Consider the following 9,788-nt stretch of genomic DNA (forward strand, 5'->3'; position numbering starts at 1 on the left):
TTCACAGGATAGTAGTTTAAGACTTGGAGAACATAGTCAAGTGCCCTGGGTGAGTTTTGATGAGCAAACTATCACCCTCAAAAGACCACTCTTTTCCCAGATAAGCAAACTATTTGCTTGAATCATTTGGTTAACAAAAATTTTTTAAAGTAGTGATATTATTTACTGGCTTTCAGTCTGGTATTCCAACATAAGAATTTCCTGGAGCAAACCATTGCTAGGTTTACGGGTGGTCTTAGTTCTCCATTTTCATCCAAGTTAGATGTTTGAGTAGCTTCAGTCCAAACCGCTTCTCTCAAACCTCAGCTGTCCTTTCATCCATAACAATTTGTCCAATTCTCAGAGATTTCCAATTTCCTGAGTCAACTTTTCCATTGTGTATTAGATATCTCCTTTCGATAAACACCTCAGAAAAAACAAATGTGGTTCTGTAGAACAGTGACCCATACATTTCTTCTAAACAAAGGTTTGGGATTTTTTAAATGGTTCACAATTTGTTTCTTGATGATATTACTGTTACTAGAAGTCTACAATGAACCATCTTTCACAGAGAGAAAGACTTCTAATACACATATATACATACACACGTGTGTGTGTTTGTGTACATATATTTCTAGTTTATATTGAAAGGTTGCATTTTTAAACTTACTCACTGGAGAAAATATATACAACCCCATAATATGAAATTTTATAATTGACTATTTGATTTGTTTGGAATAATTTGTGTCAGAAAAAAAAAAAAAAAGATGCTTTGGCTTTCTCACGAGAAAGTCCATGTGCTTTCTAGATTCCAACAGGGGTGAGATAAATCATATACACTTATCTAGCTTCTGATGTGTGCTTCAGAAAAAAAAAAAAATGTTAAATGTATCTTTCCCTTCGATTCAAGTAATTTTCTTTTTGGATGCATGCCATTAAAAAAAAAAGGTGAGTAAAAACAGAACGTACTTGATGAAGGCAGAATATGATGCAAGCTACCAATTTTGAGTGAAATCTAATTTGAAAATGTAAAATCAGAGTAAGAGCCAAGAAAAAATCTTTTTCATTTCTTCATTTGCCCAGCAAGTCCATGATTGTGACTTTATTGAATATTTAATGCATCAACTTCACCATTTACCATAGAATACTTTGAGAGCAGCTACAGCATTTAAAGATACAAAGCATCGGGCACCTGGGTGGCTCAGTTGGTTGAGCGACTGCCTTCGGCTCAGGTCATGATCCTGGAGTCCCCGGATCGAGTCCCGCATCAGGCTCACTGCTCAGCAGGGAGTCTGCTTCTCCCTCTGACCCTCCCCCCTCTCATGTGCTCTCTCTCATTCTCTCTGTCTCAAATAAATAAATAAAATCTTAAAAAAAAAATATTTTAAAAATCCATGCTAAATTTTTTACTCTCTTTCCTTTTTTTTTTTTTTCATCTTTTTCTATTTTAAAAGAGATGTGACACAGAGACTAGACAAACAGATGGCTCCGGTCTATAATCCCTACCTGAAAGGACAAAGGCCATTCTGAACTGAAAGCAGCTAAGGGGTGGAGCTATGGCTGGAATCTCTTGGTGCTGGAGGGAAGATAAAGAGGGCACCTACTCTGTCAAAGTAGGACAGAGGTCTTATCATATGCTCACTTAGTTCCCATCCTGTAGCCCACACTATCATTAGGGTCTGTGTTCCTCCAGCTTCCGTTAGCTACACCAGCTTGTTATAAAAATAAGCCCACAGACTGAACATTTACTTAAAAACCTGTACACAGGGCACGTGGGTGGCTCAGTTGGTTAAGCGACTGCCTTCAGCTCAGGTCATGATCCTGGAGTCCCTGGATCGAGTCCCACATTGGGCTCCCTGCTCGGCAGGGAGTCTGCTTCTCCCTCTCCCACTCCCCGTTTGTGTTCCCTCTCTTGCTGTGTCTTTCTCTGTCAAATAAATAAAAAAATCTTAAAAAAAAATAAATAAATAAAGATACAAAGCATCAAGTAAGGCTATGTCAAGAAACCTTAGACGCCATGATGAGCATAAAGCAGAGATTTACCAGGGATATTCTTCACCCCGACTAACCCTTTTCGAAACACTGAAAGCATCTTGTGTTTAATTATAGATTTCTAAGATTTGTTTGTAACATATAGGCAAATTAATATTCTTATAGATTAAAAAAAAAGATACTTAGCACAAGAAAGCTTTGTGAAGTCTTCTCAGATTACATTTACTTCCAGGTAATAAGCCTTTAACTTTAGATTATTTTAGCATTTATGTATTTGGGCCAAAGCCTCTATAATATACTTACCGATGAATTGTCTTAGGGTTATTTTTCCATCATTCCTCACACATATGTTTTCTTTCTCTAGATAGGTTGAAAATTCCTCCAGAACCGAAAGAATGTCTTCTGTGGCCCATTTTTCCTCTACACTATTATATCCCTACTTTATGAGTCATTCCTAAAGGACCAATTTTTCCCTTAAAAATCCTGAGAGAGTGAGTTCATAGATTGGCATTTTACACTTTTCAAGAAGATTCTAAACACCTCACCGCCTTGTTACAGAGCAACTCTAGGGGTTCCTGCCACAGAAAAATTATCATAAATCAACACTGCAAATGCTGGTCTGTGGACGCATATAGGTGTCCATCAAAATCTTATGCAGCCTGGCAAATGGAGAAAAATAGGGAAAGAGTAGTAGGTTTTCATGACTCTAAGGTCTGAAACATAAAGGGTTCTGCTTTATTCGAGGATTATGTTCATTAAGTACTGATCTTAAGCGTCACTCTCCAGTAGAGTTTAGCAACTAAGGTCTGTTCTGACTGGTCAATTAGTACGAGCACCACACCAGTCGCTTAATATTTTGAATATAACCCAGGGAATGAATTATGCTTTTATCTATGAAAAGTTCTTTCTTCCATAAAGCAGTGGCAATATTAGAGTTTAGTTATTTTCTATTGTTTTTTTTTTTCTTTAATACGGACTTAGTCGGAAAACAACATTGACAACCCTTTCTTGGTCCTCTCTCTCGGTAGTACAAAAATAATTTTATCAACGTAAAAACTCCAAAAGCCTGGAAGCCACACGAAATTCCTTCTTTCACCTGTTTAGGACTCTTTCTTTACAAAAGTAATGTGTTTATTGCCTAGCTTCCAAAATTTTATCACATTGTTCAGTTTTCATGCTTGCATAGAGTGTCCTAGAAACTGAATGGAAACAAAAGGTTTCAAACTCAATTTTTTTGCAAAATCCTAGATGTCTAGAATTTGACATAGGAGTCATGCCATAAAACACGATGAAACTAAGCACAGCTACTAAAAATAAAACTCCATCTATAGCTTTACACTTTATGCACCTTCTATGCATAGTACTTTAAATCTGTTATCAAAAATTCTAGCTAGTGAGATTATGTTGACACATATGCTAATTTCTGCCTTCAGATATTCATAAGCATAGCTGTGCTGGTATATTTAAGACAAAATATACTTTATTATCAGGGCATAGATTATCAGGGAATCATAAAATCTTAAAGTCATCTAGACTAACCATGTGAAGTCACAATACCGGTATTTACTTCTCGGTCCATCTTATTTCTGCACTCATAATACTAAAATACCCACCACCTCGAATGCAAGCTGGTGCAGCCACTCTGGAAAACAGTATGGAGGTTTCTCAAAAAGTTGAAAATAGAGCTACCCTACGACCCAGCAATTGCACTACTGGGTATTTACCCCAAAGATACAAATGTAGTGATCCGAAGGGGCACCAGCACCCCAATGTTTATAGCAGCAGTGTCCACAATAACCAAACTATGGAAAGAGCCAAGATGTCCATCGACAGATGAATGGATAAAGAAGGTATGGTATATATATACAATGGAATATTATGCAGCCATCAAAAAGCGAAATCTTGCCATTTGCAACGACATGGATAGAACTAGAGGGTATTATGCTAAGCAAGATAAGTCAATCAGAAAAAGACAAGTATCATATGATCTCACTGATATGAGGAATTCTTAATCTCAGGAAACAAACTGAGGGTTGCTGGAGTGGTGGGGGTGGTGGGAGGGATGGAGTGGCTGGGTGATAGACATTGGGGAGGGTATGTGCTATGGTGAGCCCTGTGAATTGTGTAAGACTGATGAATCACAGGCCTGTACCTCTGAAACAAATAATACATTATATGTTAAAAAAAAAAAAAAAAGAAGAAGATAGTAGGAAGGGAAAAATGAAGGGGGGGAAATCAAAGGGGGAGACAAACAATGACAGACTAGGGACTCTGAGAAACAAACTGAGGGTTTTAGAGAGGAGGGGGGTGGGGGGGATGGGTTAGCCTGGTGATGGGTATTAAGGAGGGCACATTCTGCATGGAGCACTGGGTGTTATACACAAACAATGAATCATGGAACACTACATTAAAATTAATTAATTAATTAATTAATTAATTTAATTAAATAAAATGCCCACCACTTCACACGGCTTCCCGTTACTGCTACGTGAGCCTCCAGGTTCTAAAACTCTGCCTGAATGGAAGCTGAGTCCTCATCTATCAGCAACATCTTCATCAGCAGTTTGTCTTTAACACAACACAGACCGCATAGTTCTTCTCCACAAATATGATAGCATTTTAAATATCTGGGATACTATCAGGTCCCTCATAAAGGTTAAAGTCTTTTAGAAAATCTTCCAACAAGAATTGCAATCCCCTACCTTAAGGCTGGTTTCTTTCCTGAACCCCAAGCTGTGAAATGTGCTCTCTCGGAGTGGTTTAAACTGTTTTCCTTGCAAAATTCCAAAACACAGACTTGCTTATTCTTAGGCCATATATTTCTGCGAAGTGAGACTGGATCATCTGCCTCGTCTCGTACATCACATTCTTATTTGTTGCTTCCTTTTAACTCATGACCAACACACCTGCCTATAACGTATAAATCTTGTGCTAACTGCCAAAAGGTAGGGGACTCTCACTTGCAGAATACTTCAAACCCTTTAGCTTTTTTGTTTTGCTTTGTTTCTGTTTATGTTACTGTCTTACCAGCTCTAATGAGCTATAATTGACATATAACATTGCATAAGTTTAAAGTGTACAACATGTTGATTTGATACATTTCTATAAACCCTTTAGTTTTTGCTTTGTTTTATTCCTTCTGTTATTGATCTCCATTTTTCTCTTACTATCCCTACTGCGATATTACTCATTTCGGGAAATGATGATACCTGGAAGAAGAAAGGTATGCTCTCCTTCTATCTAAAGACATTTCTTTAACAGAAGGACTCCTTATTTGCTGACTTTATCATTTCTTTATCCACTACTTGAATAGGTGGTATCATTAGGGAACAACTGTCTATAGATCATGGACACATTTTCACTAACTTGTTTGTCCTTTGCCCCATTCGTAGAAATGCTCTTCATTTTTAAAGATTTTATTTATGTATTTATTTGAGAGAGAGCCAGAATGAGAGAGCACAAGCAGCGGGTGAGCAGCAGAGAGAGGGAGAAGCAGGCCCCCCGCTGAGCAGGGAGCCGATGTGGGGCTCAATCCCAGGACCCTTGGATCATGACCTGAGCCAAAGGCAGACGCTTAACGACTGAGCCACCTAGGCGCCCCTCTCCATGTATGTGTGATAGTTAATTTTGTGTCAACTTAGTTAGGCTTTGAAGCCCAGTTGTTGGTCAAAGACCAGTGTACATATTGTTGTGAGAGTAATTTTTAGATGTGATTAATATTTAAATCAGTAGACTTTGGGTAAAGTGTATTACCCTCTAAAATGTGGTGGGCTTCATCTAATCAGTTGATGGCCTTAAGAGCAAAGACTGATGTTTTCAGAAGAAAAGATTGTCCTCAAAATTGCAACATAGAAACTCTGCCTGAGTTTCTAGTGAGACAGTATATATATATGTACACACACACACACGTATGTAGAGAGAGAGAGAAAAAGAAACAGAACCAACTATATATATTGAGAGAACCCTGACACATACACTGTATATATATTTTGATGTATGTGGATATAGATAGATGATGATGATGATAGATAGATAGATAGATAGATAGATAGATAGATAGATAGATAGATGATAGATAGATAGATAGATAGATAGATAGATAGATAGATAGATAGATGATAGACATAGTCTGCTATAAAGGTAAGCAATACAGGCACACTATTTTTAAGTTAGTTAGGCTAATTAGTATATGCATAGTTCAGCATTAAATAATACAAGAAAGCATATACCAAAAAAAGCACACAATCCCTCCCCTTCCCAAGCTTCTCAGTCTTTTGGTTCCCCTTCCTAAGTTAGCTATTGTGATCAGTTGCCTATGGATCTTTTCAAAGATAGCCTTTATATGTATAATCATGTACATGTTTTTATTCCCACATAGTAATACATTATATGAAGTGTTTTGCACCTTTCTTTTTATTGTTAATATTTCATTAAGATGCTTCCATATAAGTACATATAGAATGATCTCCCTTTTTTCACAATTTGTTACCATAATTTTAACTATTGAAATTCATTTGAAATTCATTTAGGATATTTCTAATTCACTACTATGTCATACCATGCTGAAATCACATTATTCCAAAAACTGTGTGTGTGTGTGTGTGTGTGTGAAAGTTATAGTTTATCTTTACAATACAATCCTAGATGTTGAATTTCTGCGTCAAAGATTTATGTGCTTTTTTTTTAATTTGTGAAGTAATGCTATGTTAATATTAATATGACAAACTTTGTTATATGATTAATATATCCTGGTACCACTCTGATATTTAAATAACATTTATTACTATTTGGTGTCTGTGGTCCTGTATCAGGGCAGGGTACTATTTTTATCTTGTGTCAAGCAATTAATTTGGAAATTTGTGATTCCTGATATTGTCATAATTCCCAAGTTGCTATGAACAGAGTAAATCACTGAAAAACCTTTAAAACAAATGCACTATTTGGGGATGGGCTATTAATATCACTGTAAGAGGTTACCAGAAGTAGGGTTATAACAAGAGCTGCACTGTCATAAAGCTCAGGGGCATGGTTAGAGACTCACATGATGAGGAATTTGTATCCACATCAAGGAAGGGTGAAAATCTTAGTGAAAATATTTTGAATTGTTAGATGAATCAAATCTCATATGAGATCTCAAAAGTGATTGCAAGAAAAAACAGAGCTGCTTTTCCTAAGAATAGATTCATTTTGTGTTTTGATTTCCATACAATCTTAAGAGGAGGAGACACACAGGTGTTTGATGTGGGTTTTGTTTTAGCTCTCACCATTCTCCCCTGCCTCTTCTCCTGTCTTCTCTTTGTTACCAGAGCTTTTGCCAATCCTTCTGCTTCTGAGAAGTTTCTTTTTATTGCGTCAATTTGAAGAGAGAGAGAGAGAGACAGAGAGAGAGATCACTGTACCTGTACTGAAAATGACTACACTTGAGGGCAATTTCACTTTATACGCTGTGCGCTCATCCAAGATGAAATGTTGGTGGTAGTTTTGGACACTTAAGCCAAGACATCAGAACTGCGGGGTGATCTAAGGGCAGGAGAGCTGTGTCCCTTTGTGAATTTCTTCCTCAAACTTTCCCTTCAATCCACCAACAGCCCAGTTCATTTTATTTCCTAAATAGCCCTCATATCTATCCATTCCTTTTTCATTTCTGCTGCTTTCCATGCACAGCCTTGCCCTTGTCTTCTCTCCTTCTCCTGGATAATGAATCTCCCTAAGCCCATAGTGTCCCTTCTCCCTAAAACCCTCTGGTGACATTCCTGTGCCCTGAGAATAAAGACTAAACTAAAGGCCTGCCCCGGGAGGAAGGGAGCTAGAGCCCATCCCAGGCCCGGCACCACCAGGCCTGGTCGCTCTGGTGAGTGCTGGGGCACTAAAGTAAGATGGCCATAGGGCTCTTGTTTAGGACAATTCATTACTTACCAGGGGTGTGTCCAACTGTGGGTACTCCTTCCCTGCGGGTTGTTGTTTAAGCCACAGAAAGCTGCACCCAAGCATATTGATGTCTGTCCTCTCAAGTGTCCATGATGCTGGGACCCAAGGGAGGTGAAGGCATTGTGGTCACACTCTGCGGCCTGGCCTGGTCCTGCTCTGTTGTCGAGGATGCGCAGCATGTCCTTTCTCAGTGAGCAATCCATGACAGGGCTGCAGGCATTCATCCCTCTTAAGCTAGAGAAGGCAGGCGCAGCAGGGAGGCTTTTATTGAACTTGAATCAGAAAACGATGTAAAAATGGCCCTTAAAAAAGACAGGGAAAGCATGGGACACCGGTACATTGAGGTGTCCAAGTCCCACAGAACCCAGAGGGATTGAGTGTTGAAACACGGCGGTCCGAACAGTGCTGACCCGCCAATGACCGCTTCATGTGGTTTTGAGAACCCCCATTTGGATGCACCAAGGAAGAAATCGTTCAGTTCTCAGGGTTGGAAATTGTGCCAGACAGGATCACATTGCCTGCGACGCCAAGGGCCAGGTTACAGAGGAAGCCTTGTACAGTTTGCCTCCCAGGAGTTAGCTGAGAAGGCCCTAGGGAAGCACAAGGAGAGAATCGGGCACAGGTATACTGAAGTGTTCAAGAGCAGTCAGGAAGAAGCGCGGTCATACCCGGATCTTCCTCTGAAGTTCACGTCTGTACAGCGGCTGGTCTCACCTCTGCCCCGGCACAGCCAGGAGGTATGTTGGCATCGTCCAGCAAGCAGGCCTGGAGAGGATGAGATCTGGTGCTGATCATGCAGGCTATGGGGGCTACGAGGAGTACAGCGGCCTCAGCGACGGCTACGGCTTCACCACCCATCTGTCTGGGAGAGACCTCAGTTACTGTCTCTTGGGCATGTATGACCACAGATATGGAGACGGCAAGTTCACTGTCCAGAGTACCACTGGGCCGTGGGTCCACATGAGGGGCTGCCACACACAGCCACAGAGTACGACATTTACAACTTCTTTCCCCTCAACCCTGGGAGAGCCCGTGTTGAGATGAGCCCTGATGGAAGAGTGATGGGCAAAGCCGATGTCGAGTTTGCCCCTCGCAAAGAAGCTATGGCAGCCATGTCCAAAGACCGGACCAACATGCAACACAGCTCTCCAGAACTTTTCCTGAACTCCACAACTGGGGCCAGCGATGGGGCATATTGCAGCAGGATGGTGCAAGGCATGGGGGTGTCAGCCCAGGCCACGTGCGGTGGCCTCCAGAGCAGTCTGTGAGTGGCTGCTCCCGGGCTGGCTCTGGAGGCCAGAACAGCGTGGGTGGATATGACAAGTTTCCTAGGAGCATTTCAGTTACTGCAATCCAATTTTCACAGGCAGCCAACAAGCAGTGAAAAGTGATTATGGCTCTAGAGGAAGCTGTAGGACCCATTTTGTACCAGGAGTTGTGAAATCTGGATTAAGAAATCACCTCTTCAGTGTTTTCTCATGCAAACTTTCTTGTAGTATGTGATAATGAGTAAACTAAAACTCCTTTCAGCGTTTCTCAATTAACATTTTGGTAGTGTACTTCAGGGTGATGTTTCTGAGTTAAAGTAGTTTTTAAGTACATTAAATGGATCTTTTACACCACATCACCATGAACACCTTGGGGAGGCGTGCTTTTTTGGAAAACTCAAGGTGTTAGATTTCTATCTAATTCAAAGAGGAACATTTTCATGTTTGTTTATTCTAGTTTATTTTCATTTAAAATCTTTTAGGTTAGGTTTAAGCTTTTTTTTAAAATAAGTTAGTTTTGAAAATTGAGATACACTGCTAACACTGCAGGAACTGGTAATGCCTTGACTTAAAACTGGCTTTGTACTGTGATTTCCTTTTGGGTGTATTTTGCTAAGTGAA

General features: G+C 39.9%; 1 pseudogene; it reads left to right on the forward strand.

Annotated features, from left to right (window-relative positions):
* Positions 1-7,988: 7,988 nt before the first annotated feature.
* On the forward strand, positions 7,989-9,283 carry LOC118018745 (annotated as a pseudogene).
* Positions 9,284-9,788: the final 505 nt, after the last annotated feature.

The sequence above is a fragment of the Mirounga leonina genome, unplaced genomic scaffold (genome assembly GCF_011800145.1).
Source record: "Mirounga leonina isolate KUSES-001 unplaced genomic scaffold, KU_Mleo_1.0 Mir_172, whole genome shotgun sequence".
NCBI classification, from domain to species: Eukaryota; Metazoa; Chordata; class Mammalia; order Carnivora; family Phocidae; genus Mirounga; species Mirounga leonina.